Source organism: Zeus faber (genome assembly GCF_960531495.2).
Source record: "Zeus faber genome assembly, chromosome: 20".
NCBI lineage: Eukaryota > Metazoa > Chordata > Actinopteri > Zeiformes > Zeidae > Zeus > Zeus faber.
In genome coordinates this window covers 27,990,265-27,999,121 of record NC_137207.1, presented here as the reverse complement: position 1 = coordinate 27,999,121, position 8,857 = coordinate 27,990,265, and positions in this window count along the sequence as shown.

Genomic DNA, 8,857 nt, shown 5'->3' with positions numbered 1-8,857 from the left:
CTAGTTGTAGAACTAGTATGTCCAGTCTTATACCAGTATGTCTAGTTGTATAATTAGTATGTCCAGTCTTATACCAGTATGTCTTGTTGTATAACTAGTATGTCTAGTTGTATAACTAGTATGTCCAGTCTTATACCAGTATGTCTAGTTGTATAACTAGTATGTCCAGTCTTATACCAGTATGTCTAGTTGTATAACTAGTATGTCCAGTCTTATACCAGTATGTCTAGTTGTATAACTAGTATGTCCAGTCTTATACCAGTATGTCTAGTTGTATAACTGGTATGTCCAGTCTTATACCAGTTTGTCTAGTTGTAGAACTAGTATGTCCAGTCTTATACCAGTATGTCTAGTTGTATAATTAGTATGTCCAGTCTTATACCAGTATGTCTTGTTGTATAACTAGTATGTCTAGTTGTATAACTAGTATGTCCAGTCTTATACCAGTATGTCTAGTTGTATAACTAGTATGTCCAGTCTTATACCAGTATGTCTAGTTGTATAACTAGTATGTCCAGTCTTATACCAGTATGTCTAGTTGTATAACTAGTATGTTGAGTTGTATAACTAGTATGTCCAGTCTTATACTATTATGTCTAGTTGTATAACTAGTATGTCTTGTTGTATAACTAGTATGTCTAGTTGTATAACTAGTATGTCCAGTCTTATACCAGTATGTCTAGTTGTATAACTAGTATGTCCAGTCTTATACCAGTATGTCTAGTTGTATAACTAGTATGTCCAGTCTTATACCAGTATGTCTAGTTGTATAATTAGTATGTCCAGTCTTATACCAGTATGTCTAGTTGTATAACTAGTATGTCCAGTCTTATACCAGTATGTCTAGTTGTATAACTAGTATGTCTAGTTGTATAACTAGTATGTCCAGTCTTATACCAGTATGTCTAGTTGTATAACTAGTATGTCTAGTTGTATAATTAGTATGTCCAGTCTTATACCAGTATGTCTTGTTGTATAACTAGTATGTCTAGTTGTATAACTAGTATGTCCAGTCTTATACCAGTATGTCTAGTTGTATAACTAGTATGTCCAGTCTTATACCAGTATGTCTAGTTGTATAACTAGTATGTCCAGTCTTATACCAATATGTGTAGTTGTATAACTAGTATGTCTTGTTGTATAACTAGTATGTCTAGTTGTATAACTAGTATGTCCAGTCTTATACCAGTATGTCTAGTTGTATAACTAGTATGTCCAGTCTTATACCAGTATGTGTAGTTGTATAACTATTATGTCTCGTTGTATAACTAGTATGTCTAGTTGTATAACTAGTATGTCCAGTCTTATACCAGTTTGTCTAGTTGTAGAACTAGTATGTCCAGTCTTATACCAGTATGTCTAGTTGTATAATTAGTATGTCCAGTCTTATACCAGTATGTCTTGTTGTATAACTAGTATGTCTAGTTGTATAACTAGTATGTCCAGTCTTATACCAGTATGTCTAGTTGTATAACTAGTATGTCCAGTCTTATACCAGTATGTCTAGTTGTATAACTAGTATGTCCAGTCTTATACCAGTATGTCTAGTTGTATAACTAGTATGTCCAGTCTTATACCAGTATGTCTAGTTGTATAACTAGTATGTCCAGTCTTATACCAGTTTGTCTAGTTGTAGAACTAGTATGTCCAGTCTTATACCAGTATGTCTAGTTGTATAATTAGTATGTCCAGTCTTATACCAGTATGTCTTGTTGTATAACTAGTATGTCTAGTTGTATAACTAGTATGTCCAGTCTTATACCAGTATGTCTAGTTGTATAACTAGTATGTCCAGTCTTATACCAGTATGTCTAGTTGTATAACTAGTATGTTGAGTTGTATAACTAGTATGTCCAGTCTTATACTATTATGTCTAGTTGTATAACTAGTATGTCTTGTTGTATAACTAGTATGTCTAGTTGTATAACTAGTATGTCCAGTCTTATACCAGTATGTCTAGTTGTATAACTAGTATGTCCAGTCTTATACCAGTATGTCTAGTTGTATAACTAGTATGTCCAGTCTTATACCAGTATGTGTAGTTGTATAACTATTATGTCTCGTTGTATAACTAGTATGTCTAGTTGTATATCTAGTATGTCCAGTCTTATACCAGTTTGTCTAGTTGTAGAACTAGTATGTCCAGTCTTATACCAGTATGTCTAGTTGTATAATTAGTATGTCCAGTCTTATACCAGTATGTCTTGTTGTATAACTAGTATGTCTAGTTGTATAACTAGTATGTCCAGTCTTATACCAGTATGTCTAGTTGTATAACTAGTATGTCCAGTCTTATACCAGTATGTCCAGTTGTATAACTAGTATGTCTAGTTGTATAATTAGTATGTCCAGTCTTATACCAGTATGTCTTGTTGTATAACTAGTATGTCTAGTTGTATAACTAGTATGTCCAGTCTTATACCAGTATGTCTAGTTGTATAACTAGTATGTCCAGTCTTATACCAGTATGTCTAGTTGTATAACTAGTATGTTGAGTTGTATAACTAGTATGTCCAGTCTTATACTATTATGTCTAGTTGTATAATTAGTATGTCCAGTCTTATACTAGTATGTCCAGTTGTATAACTAGTATGTCTAGTTGTATAACTAGTAATTCCAGTCCTATACCAGTATGTCCAGTTGTATAACTAGTATGTCAAGTTGTATAACTAGTATGTCCTGTCTTATACCAGTATGTCCAGGTGTATAACTAGTATGTCTAGTTGTATAACGAGTATGTCTAGTTGTATAACTAGTATGTCAAGTTGTATAACTAGTATGTCCAGTTGTATAACTAGTATGTCTAGTTGTATAACGAGTATGTCGAGTTGTATAACTAGTATGTCCAGCCTTATACTATTATGTCTAGTTGTATAATTAGTATGTCCAGTCTTATACCAGTATGTCCAGTTGTATAACTAGTATGTCCAGTTGTATAACTAGTATGTCCAGTCTTATACCAGTATGTCCAGTTGTATAACTAGTATGTCCAGTTGTATAACTAGTATGTCTAGTTGTATAACGAGTATGTCCACTCTTATACCAGTATGTCTAGTTGTATAATTAGTATTTCCAGTCTTATACTAGTATGTCCAGTTGTATAACTAGTATGTCTAGTTGTATAACTAGTAATTCCAGTCCTATACCAGTATGTCCAGTTGTATAACTAGTATGTCAAGTTGTATAACTAGTATGTCTAGTTGTATAACTAGTATGTCGAGTTGTATAACTAGTATGTCTAGTTGTATAACTAGTATGTCTAGTTGTATAACTAGTATGTCCAGTCTTATACCAGTATGTCCAGTTGTATAACTAGTATGCCCAGTATTATACCAGTATGTCTAGTTGTATAACTAGTATGTCGAGTTGTTTAACTAGTATGTCCAGTCTTATACTATTATGTCTAGTTGTATAACTAGTATGTCTAGTTGTATAACTAGTATGTCCAGTCTTATACCAGTATGTCCAGTTGTATAACTAGTATGTCCAGTTGTATAACTAGTATGTCAAGTTGTATAACTTGTATGTCTAGTTGTATAACGAGTATGTCCACTCTTATACCAGTATGTCTAGTTGTATAACTAGTATGTCGAGTTGTATAATTTGTATGTCCAGTCTTATACTAGTATGTCAAGTTGTATAACTAGTATGTCTAGTTGTATAACAAGTGTGTCTAGTTGTATAACTAGTATGTCTAGTTGTATAACTAGTATGTCCAGTCTTATACCAGTATGTCTAGTTGTATAACTAGTATGTCGAGTTGTATAACTAGTATGTCTAGTTGTATAACTAGTATGTCTAGTTGTATAACGAGTATGTCTAGTTGTATAACTAGTATGTCTAGTCTTATACCAGTATATCTAGTTGTATAACTAGTTTGTCTAGTTGTCTAGTATGTCTAGTTGTTTAACTAGTATGTCGAGTTGTATAACTAGTATGTCTAGTTGTATAACTAGTATCTCCAGTTGTATAACTAGTATGTCTAGTTGTATAACTAGTATGTCTAGTTGTATAACTAGTATGTCCGGTCTTATACCAGTATGTCCAGTTGTATAACTAGTATGTCTAGTTGTATAACGAGTATGTCCGGTCTTATACCAGTATGTCTAGTTGTATAATTAGTATTTCCAGTCTTATACTAGTATGTCCAGTTGTATAACTAGTATGTCTAGTTGTATAACTAGTAATTCCAGTCCTATACCAGTATGTCCAGTTGTATAACTAGTATGTCAAGTTGTATAACTAGTATGTCTAGTTGTATAACTAGTATGTCGAGTTGTATAACTAGTATGTCTAGTTGTATAACTAGTATGTCTAGTTGTATAACTAGTATGTCCAGTCTTATACCAGTATGTCCAGTTGTATAACTAGTATGCCCAGTATTATACCAGTATGTCTAGTTGTATAACTAGTATGTCGAGTTGTTTAACTAGTATGTCCAGTCTTATACTATTATGTCTAGTTGTATAACTAGTATGTCTAGTTGTATAACTAGTATGTCCAGTCTTATACCAGTATGTCCAGTTGTATAACTAGTATGTCAAGTTGTATAACTTGTATGTCTAGTTGTATAACGAGTATGTCCACTCTTATACCAGTATGTCTAGTTGTATAACTAGTATGTCGAGTTGTATAATTTGTATGTCCAGTCTTATACTAGTATGTCAAGTTGTATAACTAGTATGTCGAGTTGTATAACTAGTATGTCTAGTTGTATAACTAGTATGTCTAGTTGTATAACGAGTATGTCTAGTTGTATAACAAGTGTGTCTAGTTGTATAACTAGTATGTCTAGTTGTATAACTAGTATGTCCAGTCTTATACCAGTATGTCTAGTTGTATAACTAGTATGTCGAGTTGTATAACTAGTATGTCTAGTTGTATAACTAGTATGTCTAGTTGTATAACGAGTATGTCTAGTTGTATAACTAGTATGTCTAGTCTTATACCAGTATATCTAGTTGTATAACTAGTTTGTCTAGTTGTCTAGTATGTCTAGTTGTTTAACTAGTATGTCGAGTTGTATAACTAGTATGTCTAGTTGTATAACTAGTATCTCCAGTTGTATAACTAGTATGTCTAGTTGTATAACTAGTATGTCTAGTTGTATAACTAGTATGTCCGGTCTTATACCAGTATGTCCAGTTGTATAACTAGTATGTCTAGTTGTATAACGAGTATGTCCGGTCTTATACCAGTATGTCTAGTTGTATAACTAGTATGTCCGGTCTTATACCAGTATGTCCAGTTGTATAACTAGTATGTCTAGTTGTATAACGAGTATGTCTAGTTGTATAAATAGTATGTCTAGTCTTATACCAGTATGTCTAGTTGTTTAACTAGTATGTCTAGTTGTATAACTAGTATGTGCAGTCTTATACCAGTATGACTAGTTGTATAACTAGTGTGTCTAGTTGTATAACTATTATGTATAGTTAAATAACTCGTATGTATCGTTTTATACCAGTATGTCTAGTTTTATAACTAGTATGTCAAGTTTAATAACTTGTATATATACTGTCATACTAGTACGTCTAGTTTTATAACAAGTATATCTAATTTTATAACTAGTATATATAGGGTTATACTAGTATGTCGAGTTTTATAACTAGTATGTCAAGTTTTATAACTAGTATGTCAAGTGTTATACTCGTATGTCTAGTTTTATAGCTACTATGTCTAGTTTTATAACTAGTATGTCTAGTTTTATAACTTGTATGTCAGGTGTTATACTAGTATTTCTAGTTTTATAACTAGTATGTTGAGTATTATACTAGTATGTCTAGTTTTATATCTTGTATGTCCAGTGTTTTACTAGTATGTCTAGTTTTATAACCAGTATGTCTAGTCGTATAACTAGTATGTCTAGGTTAATAACTAGTATATATAGTGTTTTACTAGTATGTCTAGTTGTATAACTAGTATGTCTAGTTTTATAACTAGTATGTCCAGTTGTATAACTAGTATGTCCAGTCTTACACCAGTATGTGTAGTTGTATAGCTATTATGCCCAGTGTTTTACTAGTATCTCTAGTTTTATAACTAGTATGTCTAGTTGCATAACTAGTATGTCTAGTGTTATAAGTAGTTGATGACTTGTATAGCTAGTGTGTGTAGTTTAATAACTAGTGTGCCTTGTTCTACAACCAGTATGTCTAGTTTTATAACTAGTATATCTCGTTGTATAACTAGTATGTCTAGCCTTATACCAGTTTTAGTTTCATAAATAGTATGTCTAGTGGTATACTAATATGTCTGGTGTTACATCTAGTATGATTAGCTCTATTACTACTATGTCTAGTTGTAGAAGTAGTGTGTAGTGTTACAACTAGTGTCTAGTATTATAACTACTATGTGTAGTTCTATAACTGTATGTCTAGTTTAATAACTAGTAGTTAGATCGAATTGACTAGTTGTATAACTTGTATGTGTAGTTGTATAATTAGTATGTCTAGTTTTATAACTAGTTTGACTATTTTTATTACTATGTCTACTGTAATAACAAGTGTATTTTTAACTAGTATGTTTAGTTGTACAATTAGCATGTCGAGTGTTATAACTAGTGTTAGATCTAGTGTTATAACTAGTTATAACTAGTATGACAAGTTTTATAACTACTATGTCTGTGATAACAAGTGTATTTTTAACTAGTATGTTTAGTTCTACAATTCACATTTCTAGTGTTATAACTAGTGTTATAACTAGTGTTATAACTAGTGTTATAACTAGTTTTATAACTAGTATGTCTGCTGTATTTTTAACTAGTATGTTTAGTTGTATAATTAGCATTTCTAGTGTCATGACTAGTTTTATAACTAGTATGACTAGTTTTATAACTAGTATGACTAGTTTGATAACAAGTGTATTTTTAACTAGTATGTTTAGTTGTACAATTAGCATTTCTAGTGTCATGACTAGTTTTATAACAAGTATGACTAGTTTTATAACAAGTGTATTTTTAACTAGTATGTTTAGTTGTACAATTAGCATTTCTAATGTCATGACTAGTTTTATAACTAGTATGACTAGTTTTATAACAAGTGTATTTTTAACTAGTATGTTTAGTTGTACAATTCGCATTTCTAGTGTTATAACTAGTGTTATAACTAGTTTTATAACTAGTATGTCTGCTGTTATAACAAGTGTATTTTTAACTAGTATGTTTAGTTGTATAATTAGCATTTCTAGTGTCATGACTAGTTTTATAACTAGTATGACTAGTTTTATAACTAGTATGACTAGTTTTTTAACAAGTGTATTTTAACTAGTATGTTTAGTTGTACAATTAGCATTTCTAGTGTTATAACTAGTGTTAACTAGTATGACTAGTTTTATAACTAGTATGACTAGTTTTATAACAAGTGTATTTTAACTAGTATGTTTAGATCTACAATTAGAATTTCTAGTGTTACAACTAGTGTTAACTAGTATGACTAGTTTTATAACAAGTGTATTTTAACTAGTATGTTTAGTTGTACAATTAGCATTTCTAGTGTTATAACTAGTGTTAACTAGTATGACTAGTTTTATAACAAGTGTATTTTAACTAGTATGTTTAGATCTACAATTAGAATTTCTAGTGTTACAACTAGTGTTAACTAGTATGACTAGTTTTATAACTAGTTTTATAACAAGTGTATTTTTAACTAGTATGTTTAGTTCTACAATTAGAATTTCTAGTGTTATAACTAGTGTTATAACTAGTGTTAACTAGTATGACTAGTTTTATAACTAGTATGTCTGCTGTTATAACAAGTGTATTTTAACTAGTATGTTTAGTTCTACAATTAGAATTTCTAGTGTTATAACTAGTGTTAACTAGTATGACTAGTTTTATAACTAGTATGACTAGTTTTATAACAAGTGTATTTTTAACTAGTATGTTTAGTTCTACAATTAGAATTTCTAGTGTTATAACTAGTGTTAACTGGTATGACTAGTTTTATAACTAGTTTTATAACAAGTGTATTTTAACTAGTATGTTTAGTTGTACAATTAGCATTTCTAGTGTTATAACTAGTGTTAACTAGTATAACTAGTATGACTAGTTTTATAACAAGTGTATTTTTAACTAGTATGTTTAGTTCTACAATTAGAATTTCTAGTGTTATAACTAGTGTTAACTAGTATGACTAGTTTTATAACTAGTTTTATAACAAGTGTATTTTTAACTAGTATGTTTACTTGTACAATTAGCATTTCTAGTGTTATAACTAGTGTTAACTAGTATGACTAGTTTTATAACTGGTATGACTAGTTTTATAACAAGTGTATTTTTAACTAGTATGTTTAGTTCTACAATTAGAATTTCTAGTGTTTAACTAGTGTTAACTAGTATGACTAGTTTTATAACAAATGTATTTTTAACTAGTATGTTTAGTTTTACAATTAGCATTTCTAGTGTTATAACTAGTGTTAACTAGTATGACTAGTTTTATAACTAGTTTTATAACAAGTGTATTTTTAACTAGTATGTTTAGTTCTACAATTAGAATTTCTAGTGTAATAACTAGTGTTAACTAGTATGACTAGTTTTATAACTAGTTTTATAACAAGTGTATTTTTAACTAGTATGTTTAGTTCTACAATTAGAATTTCTAGTGTTATAACTAGTGTTAACTAGTATGACTAGTTTTATAACTAGTTTTATAACAAGTGTATTTTTAACTAGTATGTTTAGTTCTACAATTAGAATTTCTAGTGTTATAACTAGTGTTAACTAGTATGACTAGTTTTATAACTAGTTTTATAACAAGTGTATTTTTAACTAGTATGTTTAGTTCTACAATTAGAATTTCTAGTGTTTGAACTAGTGTTAACTAGTATGACTAGTTTTATAACAAGTGTATTTTTAACT